The sequence below is a fragment of the Apodemus sylvaticus genome, chromosome 7, assembly GCF_947179515.1.
Source record: "Apodemus sylvaticus chromosome 7, mApoSyl1.1, whole genome shotgun sequence".
In the NCBI taxonomy this organism is placed as follows: Eukaryota; Metazoa; Chordata; class Mammalia; order Rodentia; family Muridae; genus Apodemus; species Apodemus sylvaticus.
The window spans coordinates 109291542-109305199 of NC_067478.1; the positions used below are offsets into that span (position 1 = coordinate 109291542).

The 13658-nt window shown below is 39.9% G+C and overlaps 1 pseudogene; it reads right to left on the reverse strand.

Annotated features, from left to right (window-relative positions):
• Positions 1 to 8613: 8613 nt before the first annotated feature.
• LOC127689806 (40S ribosomal protein SA-like) lies at positions 8614 to 9454 on the reverse strand (annotated as a pseudogene).
• Between the last annotated feature and the right edge of the window lie 4204 nt (positions 9455 to 13658).

Here is a 13658-nt window from a genome sequence, read left to right on the forward strand (position 1 = left end):
AGCTTCTACCTCAGCTTCCCTAATGATCAACAATGAAGGACAGTGTAAGCCAAGCAAACCCTTTTCTCTCCAAATTGCTTTTGGCCGCAGTGTTGATTACAGAAATAGAGAGCCAGCTAGGACAGGGCTATGTGTTCTGTTGTCCCAGCACTCAGGAAAGCAGAGGCAGAAGGATAATGAGTTAGAGACCAGGCTGAGACACACAGCAGTGCTCTGCCTCAAAAACAAACCAAAGAACAAACAAGCAGGCAAACAATACAACAACAACAACAAAAACAAAAAACAAAAAAAGGAAAACCAAATTCATCAATAAAATAATAATGGCTAGCACTCTGTAATATTTAAATTATTAGCTTGCTCTCTGTAACATTCAAATTATTAACTCTTGTACCTTAGATGGCTTTGTTTTACAAATGTAGGAATGGTGTGATATCAGGAAAAACTACAAATTTCTCAGTGACGTGTAAGAAGGGTCAAGTGTAAGCTTAAGAGAGTATATAGAAAATACCCACAAAACTATTAAGCAAACTGTAATCAGACTGATAGCCAGTGACCATGTTTTAACAGGTTGTAGTCAGTCCATGGCCTTTAGAATCCAGAGATGACTGGGATGAGTCCTCTGAGCTCCCTCACCCAGCACTGATCTGCAGTAAGCCATGTCTGAGGATTGATAGGCATAATCATCAGTAATGTCAGGCTACACAACAGTTGTCCTTCCTGTCCCCTTAGTGCAAACCTCCAAGAGTCACATGAAGAATAAAATTATAACCATAAAATTATAACCTCTGAATATAGAGGTATTCTACCTTCTGTTATAGAATTTGCATTAACTAGTTTAATACTTAAAGATGTGTGCATGTTGAAAGAGCTGGCAAAACGAAGCAATATAGTCAGAAACCTGTAACTCCACTAACTGTGCTTCTTACGAATCATGAAACCAAGTATCTGAGGTAAGCATTTGAGTGTGTTTGTATTAAAGAATTTAAGACTCACAGCAAGCCCCTAGAACCTACATTACTGTCCCACACAGTGCTTGGACTGCTTCCTTGTAATACCAAGTTTAAATGTTCTGAGTGCTTGGAATCTGAATTCAGCTTCTAGTGTTCTTGTAGCAAGCATTTACCCCACTCAGCTATCTCCCCAGTTCCTAGCAATCAATTTTACAGCTAGGCATCAAGACATATAAACCAAAAACTTTATTGAAGTTTATGAGTTAGCAGGTTTAATGATAGTTTTATAGAGTTCCCATAGACTTTTGAAATTGATGGAATTTACATTTAAAAACAATAAACTCAGGGTGAGATTCTAACATTTTATTTTTTTTACTTTTATGCTTATATATTTTGTGTATATGTGGGGTGGTATACATGCCACTGTGAGCTTACGGTGGTCAGAAAACAACCTGAGGGAGTCTTTTTTTTTTCTCCTTTTATTTAGTGTGTTCCAGAGATCAAATTCAGGTGGCCAGGCTTTCGGAAAAACACCTTTCTGGCCCATGCCATCAGTCTGGTCCCCGCATTTTTACATTTCATTTCTTTAAATCTTGTCATAAAATATTTCATGCCACTTCTAACCTTCAAGCTGAGCCTTTGGACATTTTTTCTTGCTTAGAAAATATATTAATTTGAAACTGTGATGGTGCAATATTACAAAAATAACTCTTACGGTCTGAGTGGAGACAGGAACTTTTGCAGAATCTCACAGCCACAGTTAACAATACACATTGAGGTCACTTGAGACTGCTGTCCTACTGTGTACTCAGCCTGCTTGTTTAATGCTTTTAAGTGAACAATATAACAATCAACCTTACTCGTCTTGCGTTTCCCCTTTAATCAAATGTTCATACCCTATACTAATGCAGAGCTATAATCTTAAGTTATGTTCTCTTCAATGCCCCTGATCTGAGCAATGCATGTGTATTCTAATAATCATTTGATGAATGTAGCAAAAATAGACATTGAAAGCAAACTTATAAAATGAATCCACTGAGAATGTTGAAGAGAACTTGATGGCTAATGGTCAATATAATGCTTGATAAACAATGTTTGCAACACTCTACTATCTCAATAAATTGAGGTCAGTTGGAGTCAGTCCCTTAATTCCTTGTAAAACTCTCAAAAATTTCTGTAAAGTACTCCCCTTTTCCTTCCCTATGCAATGGTTTCTGTGTTGTTCAATAAATAATAGAGAGACACATATGGGCACAGAAAGACCCACACAGTCCCACAACAGACTGATCTACACAAACATATGGGGACAGATACAGGAAAAGACTCCCAAGACAGCAGTCAGGTAGGAACAATTTCAGACTCATGAAACAGCCAGCCAGAGGATGGATGACTCAAGGGGCGTAAAGAATTCAAATCTAGACTTGCTCCAGGTAAATGACAGGAAAATGACAAGGAAAGTTCTTATATTTCTTTCTTTAATATGATACTACATTATTGGAGACTCAGAGTTTACTATCAATGCACTCAAATTTACCACATGAAAATTTCTATCTTATACCTAACATAAATGAAAGTGTAAATCCAGATACAAACCCTGCTCCCAGAAAAAAAAAAAAAAGGAATAAAACAATAGCACAATTTAAAACAGGCCACAGTGAAAGACACACATCTAACTCCCTCATTCCTCTGCAGCTGGCAAGTGACCTGAAATTGGGGATGTGAGCTACATGAATGGATTTAAGTGATGGTTTAGCTTCCTTAACATACATACCAGAGTTCAGTGTCCTGGAAACAGTTCTGACAATAGTGAGAAAATCTAAATTAGATCCAATGAAAGCATCGCACCAAGAGTCAGGGATACCTGCTCCTAATGTGTACACTCCAACTATACAAAGCATCTGACTGTGAAATAAATGTAAGACAAGTACAAAGTTGATGCACTCCATATCTGGTAACGTTGCATGACTCCTTCTAATGGTAATGAAGAATCATCTTGATAGGGTCATAACCTGGCATGGCCATATCAAATGGGAACAACACAAGTCAGAGCCAGGGCAGTAGCTTGACAGAGATCCAGCAAAGTTGAGTCACATGACGCGACTGCCTTCATGCCATCTTGCATCTTTTGGTCTTGATCTCCAGATGTTGCATGCTTGGAGGCTTTTAATATTTGCACATGGCATGACTTGAGGATATTAAATTAATAAGAGCTTCCTTATGAATCATTTATGCCTTCTCCTGGGAGTACTGCTTCTAAGCTTCCCCTAGAAAATCCTGAACATACTACACCTCCCACTTTTAGGGAGCTATCCTTATCTGGTCCTACTTGAAATGTTTCCTTACACCGAGGATGTTGTCACTCAAATAAAGATGCCAGTGGTGTTATGATGAGACTTTGGCTTCAAGATACTGTTAGTGTATCTGCTCCTAAACTTACTCAGAAACAAGATAATCAGAACAAAGTAAACTTAAAAATGTAAATAAGATTCAGAGAGCTAAAGGAGCAGGCAGCAGATCAAATTAAAAGCCTTTTCCTACTACATGCTCAGATGATTTTGTGCCATAAGATTGGGGGCTATATATGATATATCCCTTGAGGAAAAGATGCAGCAACAAAGTTAGATTGGTGGGGAGTGAATTATCTCTGCCCTACACAGAGACTTATACTGACAGACAAAGAACAGTGTGGATAAATGATTAGAAAATGAAGTATGAAGATACTCTTTTAGAAAAGTTATCTCATACAGGGCCACTGCGGTGTTGTATAACCAAGTAACAAAAGAATACCAAGATTAGACATCTAAGTAAACTCTACAAATATATAAAATATAAACATTGTATAATGCCAGAAATTGAGTAATAACTAAAGCAGCTTTGGCCTGAAATTTTTTCCTGGGCCCAATGACAATGAGCACTCTGAGTATTAAGGTTGACAGAACACTGCTCAGGACACGGCTAGCTTGGAGATTCTTTCTGTTTAGTGCCTTTAAAACCACAAGAACTACCAGCCTGTCATGCTTTGGCAAAAATAGGTCTCTAGATTCTTAAAAAATGAGTTGTGGGTTAGATGAGGAAAAATGATTGTAGAAGATAACTCTGATCTGTCATGGTTTATTAATAATGACTACACTTATGACTTTAGGAAGCTAAAATATGCGTATTGGGATAAAAATGATATGATCTATGTTGGAACAACATGAATCTATCCCTGCCTACTGAGTTGTATATAAATAAAGAAGTCGTCTCACTGCTAGTCAGTCAGGTTGCAATATCCCCCTGACTGTTGTGCCTTCTTTGCAGACTACTCATCTCCTGTATAGATGTCTTCTCCTGGCCATCTGTGGGGCTGACCCCTGGCATTAATCCATCAGAGTCTGCATCTATGCAGACACACGCAAGTATGCATGCATGCAAGTGTGTGTGTATGTGTGTGTGTGTCTGTGTGTGTGTGTGTCTGTGTGTGTCTGTGTGTGTCTGTGTGTGTGTGTGTGTGTGTGCCCTTTGGGCTTCTTTTCACATAATATATGCCAATGTAATGATTTCATTTTATGATAATCTAGCTGAAGCTTTGATCAGCCAGAGGTTTTTTTTCCTCTGCTATTCTAAATGACCCATTTTGGTCAGGACAATGCTATGATTTAAGATGGAATCATTGGTCTGTTTTGCAGCTAAAGGATGAAAAGTACTGTCTACTAATTTTCTCCCTAAAACACACACAACATACATGGCAAGCTCAAAATAGAACCCACATTTTTCACTGAAGTCTCCAAGTCCTCACAAAGCCTGAGTGCCATGTTTCTGGAACCTCAGAGGCCCCGCCTTGCTTTCTGCTCATTGCATGCACCTCCTCATTCCCCGCTTCCATGTTCTTCCTCTAGTAGCCACCTGCTCAGTCACCCAAACCAAAGCCTCCTTCCTGCTGCCCCCAGCTTAGCTACCTTCTTGTCCTGTGTCTGCCTCGGGTCCCTTTTTTGTTTCTGTAACTGTTGGTGTCCGTCTCTTCCTTTAACAGGAGATAATGTGAGAACAGAGCCTTGTCTGCTCCGTCGTCCCTCATACCCACAGCAGACCTGCTACCTTGACCTTCTTGAGATGTGGAATCAGAGGAGTGTGAAAAGATTAGAGGGACACAAAAGCCAAGTAAGATGAACATTTGCTTTGAACTGAGGAAATTATGAATTATATTAATCTCAGTCACTTACCAGCTCTGAAATTTTATGATTCTCCTAGAGTTAGCATCCCCAAACCTGTCACTTTTGTTACATTATTTAGTGGCCAGTTAAATCGAGACAACATGAAAAACATATGCATGAGAAGCTCATGTAAACCTCCGTTGTCCTTTCCCCTCCCTGTTGTGGATTTGGTTTATTCATGGGTTCCCCAAAGTGAAAGCTAATTCTACATGTGAGACGCTGAGGGCCCTTGCCCCTAGCTGGTTCTAAACGGGAAATAAAGTTGCCAGTGGCCAACCACCGAGACAGAGGTAGGGCTTCAGGATTCTAGGTCAAGAGGACTGAGGAGGAAGCTGTACTGCCATCCTGGGGGAGCAGAAGGACCAGGCTTGAGTGTTGCCGAAGGTAAAGCATGCAATCATGTAAGAGCCGGGAAAGAGCGGCTGCAGGGTGACTCACTGATTGGATCTAAGGTAGCAAGGGTGGGATACAGATTTCAGTAAGTAATAATTCAGAGGTATCAGAGGAGAAGTGTTAACAACATGGAGGTTTGTGAGTGGCCAAGCCACTGAACTGTTCAAGGCATATTAAAATAGAAGAGTGTGTATGTCTCTGTGTGTGTGTGTGCCTTTCATTCAAGAATCCAGAGCATTGGTGAAGGTATCAAGGAAAGTGCATGTGCTGCAACTGGGGAGATTAGAGTGGATTTACTGGCTACAGCTACATATGGTATCCAATCTGCAATAGAATTCACTATGAAAAATTAATTAGAGATTCTCAAATGGAAAACACACACCATGACATAAGATTAGGAGATCTGTAATATTGCTTTCCTTTTTTTTTTCTTTATTTACATTCCAAATGCTATCCCCTTTCCTGGTTTCCACTCCGAAAACACCCTATCCCATCACCCCCTCCCCCATGCTCACCAACTCACCCACTCCCACTTCCCTGTCCTGGTATTTCCCTATACTGGGGCATTGTATCAAGCCTTCAGAAGGAATATTGGTTTCTTAGCAGAGCTGTGGCATAAGTTGGGGCATAGCTAAGTCCCCCAAGCCAACCTAGACAAGGTTGTGTGGCAGTGATTTTCCCTGGGCCACCTCAAAAGCTTCTAGCTGTCTCAGAAAACTTGAGCTTAGACTGTGCTGAGAGCCTCTGCTGTGCAAGCACACAGGCTACTGGGAAGGCAGAGAGAGACAGATCACAGAGGCACCTTGCCTCCTACAATCAAATAAATAAAAGATAGGGATAAATAAATAAGAATTGATCTAAGGTAGCAAAGAGATCATCTAGATTTTAGTAAGTAGTAATTCAAGAGTATCGGAGAGGAGGTGTTAGCAACATGGATGCTTGGGAGTGACTCAGCCATTGAGCTGCTTAGGGCGTATTAAAATAGAATGAGTGTGTGTGTGTGTGTGTGTGTGTGTGTGTGTGTGTGTGTGTGTGTGTGTTTAAGAATCCAGAACATTCGGGTGGGTAGCAAGTAAACCATGAGCCACTGTTGGGGAGATTAGAGGGGATTACCCAACTATGGCTACACCTCCCTTTCTTGTATTTCTCTGTTGCAGATCTTTATGACCATTTTCTAGTGCTGGTTTTCTTCTTCAAAGGGTATTAATTGTTCAGTACATACATTCCTCATACTCCATCATGTGACTCTGATTCTCCTTGGTCCATGGCTGTATGGTGCTTCTTGTATCTGTACAAGTATTATTTGCCTTCTCGAATATAGTCTATTCTGGGATAGCTTTAATGGGCCTCTCATTTCAATACTGGTTCATTCTATACACATAATAAAAGGTTCACAGGACTCACTGGTGTCCTACAAAGAGAAAAAATACCCAAGAGGAAAAGACACTCTTCAGCACTTTGAATCATTTTTCTTTTCACCGATTAATTAGTACTCAAAAATATGCCATCATCCAAACTTTGATTTTGGGAGCCATTACTTTGCTGGGCGGTAATATCTTGAGTGATAATCTCTTCCTATAAGAAGCAGAGAGTCATAAATGGTCTTAATAGAGGAAGAGAGGCTCACTCCACTGCTACAGTCATTTGGTGAACAAAGATGCAAAATGGAAAGTATTAGACCATGCTCCATTTCAGAATAATGTTGCCATTTTCTTTGATATATCAGTACTCATTTGCTTGCATTGAAAACAGAACTGACCTATTTTGCTAGCAGCTTGGTATCCTATTTTTACAAGTCTTGTTTCTTTCCTCTAGAGTTTGGAGTGGAATTAGGTATATATTAATTTACTTGTCTTTTTTCATTTCCACTGATAAACATGCTTAGAACAATCAATGAAAGTCGATGAGCTTTAAATGTCTATCAAGGATTGTGGCACATACTGTTTTATCACCACTCTGCATGTTTAATTCTCCAATTTCATTTTCTCTTTCCTTTTCTAGCCAGTCTTTTGGACATTGTTTAAGTGTCTCTACACATACAGGCTGTGTGTGTGTGTGTATGTGTGTGTGTGTGGTATTCATATGAACAAATGTGTGTGTATATATGGAGGTCACAGGTCAATGTTGGGTATTTTTCTCAGTTCCTTATTGTTTTAAGACAGGGTTTCTCATTGAACTGGAAGTATCCTTACTGAGCTAGGCTGGCTGGCCAAGCCTTAGAGATCTAGCTGTTTCCATATACCCAGTTCTTGAATTACAGCTGCAGGCCACAGCACCTGGCTTTTTATGTTGTTTGCTAGTAAACTCACACTCAAACGTTCAGGGGACCCACATCACTGAGTCATCTTCTCAGCATCCAGATGTTGTTTATTTGTCTTGTTATTGCTGTTTACATTTATTTTATTTATGTGTATGAGCACTTGTGCCACATCCCACTCCTCAGATTTTTGACTCAATTTCTGTCACACTTTTGGAAGAACTCAGGCCTTTGTAATCCACAGGACTCAGTGTTTCCCAAATGCTGTGTTTTTAAAACCCACACACTGGAAAGATAGCGTGGCTGGACATGAAGTCCCTGCTTCACATATTCTTTCACTGAGATTTTTGAAAGTGCTTCTGCGGTGTTTTCTTAGTTTGCTTGTGGGTTTAAATGGATGAGCTTAATCCCACTGTGCTTATGTTTCTTACCTTAATGCCTAGAAAATCTGGGATATTTATCTTCATCTTGGAAACTATGTTTTCAGTATCATGTGTTCAGGAATGATCGCCCTGCCTCAGTGTTCCAAGGTACTTGGGGAACCTTTCTTCATGGAAGGTATTTCCTATCATTGTACAAAATGTTTCTGAATCACAAAATCTCTCTTCCATTAATGTTTCTTTATTCTTTCTAGTGATGTGGAAAGTATTGCTTTTCTGAGAATGCTCTGTTTTTATTGCTTTCTTTTCACCATTTTTTTACTTCTTTGTGTAATTTTTACTTCCTTGATATTCAACCCCATCTTTCTTTCTGTTCGGCTTTTAGGAACGTTGTTTTCCTTCCACCTTTTTTCACTTCACTCAGCTGTCTGCAGGGCAGCTCAGGTGATTCCAATCCACTAGGTGGCCTGTGCCGTGGGGACTGCTGACCAGTCCTCAGCGGCTGGCTGCTCACTCCAGTCTAACGTGGGGGAACTGTTGGACAGGCACAGAGGGTACCAGCACACCCTCAGACCAGATTCCCACCTCAAGTTTAGCAACAGTGAGCTCAGGAGCTGGTGTGGTCCATTCACTCTGAAATTCCTCCTTGGTCACAGCCTTCTCAGCAGCAGCCTGCTCCTCCTTCTCAGTCTCCTCTGCGTCTCTGTGGAAGTGAAGATCATGCATAACCTCCCATTGGAGATCGTACCTAGCATGTAGAGTATTTCCCAGACCAGCATTCACCACATCAGACCACTGACTGAGCTCCCTTGTTGTTGTGTGGGATGGCAATGTCCTCATAGTGCAGGGGGAAACCTGTGTTACATAGAACAATGGTGGGCAGGTTGACATAAGAGGTCTCTGTGAGTGGCTGGTGGTCAGCCCTGGCATCAGTCACCACTAGAAGCTGAAGGCTGCTTGGATCTGGTTAGTGAAGGTCCCAGGTGTGAAGCAGCCAGCAATTGGAGTGGCTCCTGTGGCAGCAGCAAACTTCAGCACAATTTGCTAGCCACTGTTCCTGGAGGAGATGACACTGACATCAGGAGGGCAATAGTTCCAACTACAAGCAACACCTCTCCCAGGTCCTCTTCAGATTTATGATGTAGATGCTGTCACTTTTCCTTTTGTAGATGTATTACTCCAACTGAAAGTCAAGGTTGGTGCCAGCTAAGTGGTCCCTGCAGCAAGGAATTTGAGGACATCCTCCTCCTACATGTGCAGGACGTGAAGGGCTCTAGACATTATGAAAGTTTCCCTTTTACATTATGATGGGAACCAAGAACAAAACCTTATGGACCCGTCCCCAGGTAGCTCTGGCTGTAGACGAATGCCATCTTTCTTTTTATTTTCTTGTTTTAATATGTTTTTAATTGAAATAGGCTTACATCACTTTCTCTTCTCCCCTTTCTCCTTCCAGCTCCTCCCAGATACCCTCTTTTAACCCTTTTCCATGTCCCTACTCTCAAGTTGACAGCTTCTTTGTCTTTGATTATTATTACTACATTCATATGCCTATTTGTATATATACCTATATACAAATATATGTATACTACCACTAAACAACAATGCAAAGAGGCAGATAGAAACTGAAGTAGCCACTTCCCAGACCCAGGCATGACTTCTGAGGAGGGAAAGGGGACATCAATCCACCCACAAAAATCTTCAACAGAAAATTTGTCTTGCCTACAAGATGTACAAGGATAAAGATGGAGCAAAGACTGAGGGAACAGCCAACCAATGACTGTCCCAACTTGAGACACATCCTATGTTAGAAAGCCAACCCCTGACATTATTAATGATAATCTGCTATGCTTTCAGAGAGGAAACTAGTGTAACTGTCTCCTGAGTGGCTTCATTTGGCCATGGATGAAGGCAGATGTAGAGGCCCACATAGAAATATCAGGCAGAGTCTTGTGGAAGAGTGGGCAATAGAAGTGAGCAAAGTGGAGGGGTCAAGAACGTCATAAGACCAACAGGGTCAACTCACCTGGGAACAGGAGACGCATAGAGCCTGGACTACCCACCAGGGAACATGCAGGAACTAGACCTAGACATCCTACACATTTGTAACAAATGTGCAGCATGGTCTTCATGTGAGTCCCCTAATAATTTCAGTGGGAGCTATCTTAGGTCTCCGTTCATTTCCTGCCATTGGATCCCCTTCTCTCTCATATTGCCTGGTTGGGTCTCAGGTGAAGAGAATGTGCCTAATCCTGTTTCGACCAGATATCCCAGGGTGGAATGATACCCAAGGGGAGGCTCCCCTCTTCTGAGGAGAAGAGGAGGAGACAGTGAAGAAATGTAAGGGTGTGACTGGAATAGAGAAGGGACAGGATATGAAAGGGGCATAAAGCAAATTAAAATATATAAAGTAAAAAATAAAATCCCATTTTTCACAGCACCAAAATAACCAATTAATCAAAATAACCAATTAACCAAAAGAACCAATTGACCAAAATTTAAATGTGCATAAAAATTGGTACTCTTTTTGTGGGGAATTATCTTTTTTGCTCTGATGATTTGTGTCTTTTTTGTTGTTGTTGTTGTTTTTTTTTTTTGGATTTTTTTTTTTTTTGAGGCAGGATTTCTCTGTATAGCCCTGGCTGTCTTGGAACTCACGTTGTACACCAGGCTGGCCTCGAACTCAGAAATCTGCCTGTCTCTGCCTCCCAGAGTGCAGGGATTACAGGCATGTGCCACCACTACCCAGCGATTTGTGTCTTTCTATGATAACCCTTCTATTAGAGTGGTGGTCACTGATACTACATGCTAATATACTTTACACTGCAGATAGGGCAGAAGAAATCAGCCTCCAAAATGCTGATATTGCAGTATGTTTCTCATTCATCTCAAAGCAATGTACTATTTGAAAAAAAAATATTTGTTACAACAATGTTGCAAACATCAAAATATAGAAAAAGAACACAAAAGTAGCCATAGCATTTTATTTCTAAGTCTTCCAGGGATATTTACTGAGAATAAGGACACTATTTTACATAGTAAATACTACACATTATTGTCTTCAGCAAGTTTGGCATATAATAATGTTTTCGCTTAATTTATGACTTATATTCTATCAGATCCAATGTTCTTATATCGCTGTTTGTAGCATTGTATCCCCCTGGATGGAGCTATTCTCTGGCCAGTCTTGCATTTCTCAGAGCACTGAACAGCCTTCAGGCTTGCACAGCATCACAGACCTTCCCTGTCATTTGTGACATCAACAGAAATCTACACATTCCCCTCCTCTGCCAAACAGGACTCCTATAATTCTGAACTAACTCTCTCTCTCTCTCTCTCTCTCTCTCTCTCTCTCTCTCTCTCTCTCTCTCTCTCTCTGCCTTTTCATTTATACTCGAATATCTGTTCTTGCCAAGAACATCATTGTATGTCTCAGACATAGAAGCACAAACGGTCATTTGTCCCTTGTGGATGGCTTTAATTTTAATCACCTTTTTAGGGTATTTTCTATTTTCTCTTCTCTGCAGTTCTCCTCCTCCACACAGAAATCAGCCTATAACATTATTTTATACCAAGAAAGTATTCTGCTTTTCACTAAAATAAATTTGTTCTGGATTTATGTCCAGGAATAGTTCTTTATTGATTAAGTCTACAAGTCAGTGGTTGAAAAATGATCACTTTTTAACCTCAGCATTCTCTTTTCATTTACCATTTGACACTCAGGATTCTGCTATAAAATTATACCTTCCATCTCTCTGTAGGTGGCTAAGACAACAGAAATTCACTATCTCACAACTCCTGGGCCTTGAGAAACCAAAACCAAGGTTTATAAGCAATGGCCACACAGCCATCCCTGGTTGTACACTGACCTCTTGTGCAGGAGGAAATGGGGAAATGGACTTTTTAGACCCTTGTCTGACTATACTTCACTCCACAATGAATAAATCACTTTTCTTTGCTGTTTTCCACATGAGGCTGTTTTCCAAATGTAGTCACATTGTGCACTTTAACTGCACTACAGGTCAATCCACAGAACCACAAAGACTTGAATCTTATCAAAGCAAAATTGAAAAGTTTAGTGTTGTTGGGCATATTTTTGCACATTCTAGTCTTGTAGTTTGCCTATTTATCTACTTTGTTGCATACTTCTAAACTTTATTTTTTGCAAAATTTTATTAACCAGGTTCTTTACCCCATGTGTGATATAGGATGCAAAATTTTATCCTAGCATATAAAAAGTAGAAACTCTGAGAGAGAGGAAAGAGAAATGGGAAAACATTAAGTCCTTTGCTTCCTATTAAGCAATATGAATGTGTATTTTGTCTTCTGAGTTTGCTTGTTGGGTATTTTATTTTATATTTTATTTTGCATTTTTGTTTTAATGTAGTCAAGGTTAAATTTGTCTTTATTGTCTTTATTGTCTTTATTGTTAGAAAACATTTTTATACCCAAATCAGATGTCCCTTTCTTAATTTAATTCTATAAACCTGTTTCTTTTTCAATTACCGGCTCTTTGTTTGATGCCATTTTTTGAGCAAGCTTTTCTTGCTGAAGTCATTTGCAATGCTATCTTTCTTGCATTGATTTCCCAATGTAGTTGGAACTCTTACACAGCTGCACATTTTGAAGCTCCAAAGAATATATAATTAGAAAGCATGATATAGTGTCTAATTCAGGTAGCCCTTATAAGGATAAAAAAGTTAATTACTTTACCATTAACAATTTTTGTTTAAATGAACAGGAATACCAGAAGGAGTGCTTACAATGACAAGAACTTTAAGACTGTATCATTACACTGTGATGGTCAATCTCTACTGGCAAAATACCAGGATTTAGAATTACCATAGAAATAAATCTATGGGCATTGTGGTGAGGGATTATCAAAACTAGCTTGCCTGAGATAGCAATCCTAACCTCAACTGTGGTTGCTACCATTCCACACATTGAATAAAATGGAGAAAATTAGCTGAGAACTAGCATTTATCTCTCTGCTTCCTGACTGTACATGCAATGTGGCTGGCTGCCCCAAGTTCTTATGGCATGCCTTCCCTACCATGTTGCAGAGTACCCCCAAACCATGATCCAGAACAAACCCTACCCTATTTAAGATGCCTTTGACAGGTATTTCAATGCCACAAAAAGAAAATCTATTAATATAAACAGTAATTGTAACAATGTTTACCATTTGCAAATTGCACAAGGAGACACAGATCCTCCCTAATCTGTCTCAGTACATAACCACATGGTTTCAGGTAAAATTCTCCATAAAGTTCAGGGAACCCTCCAGTCAGAATTGAAGCTGAGTTTGTATACACATTCAGTACAACTCTAGTAAAATTTCCAATAGAAGTGTTTTTTGGTTGGTGGTGGTGCTGACAGTGGTTTTATTCTATTCTGTTTTGTTTGGTAGTGCCAAGACAAAAACGAGGCTCTTGCTTTAAAGGAAAATAAGATAGAATTTACTCTGAAGACAAATAAGAGTGAC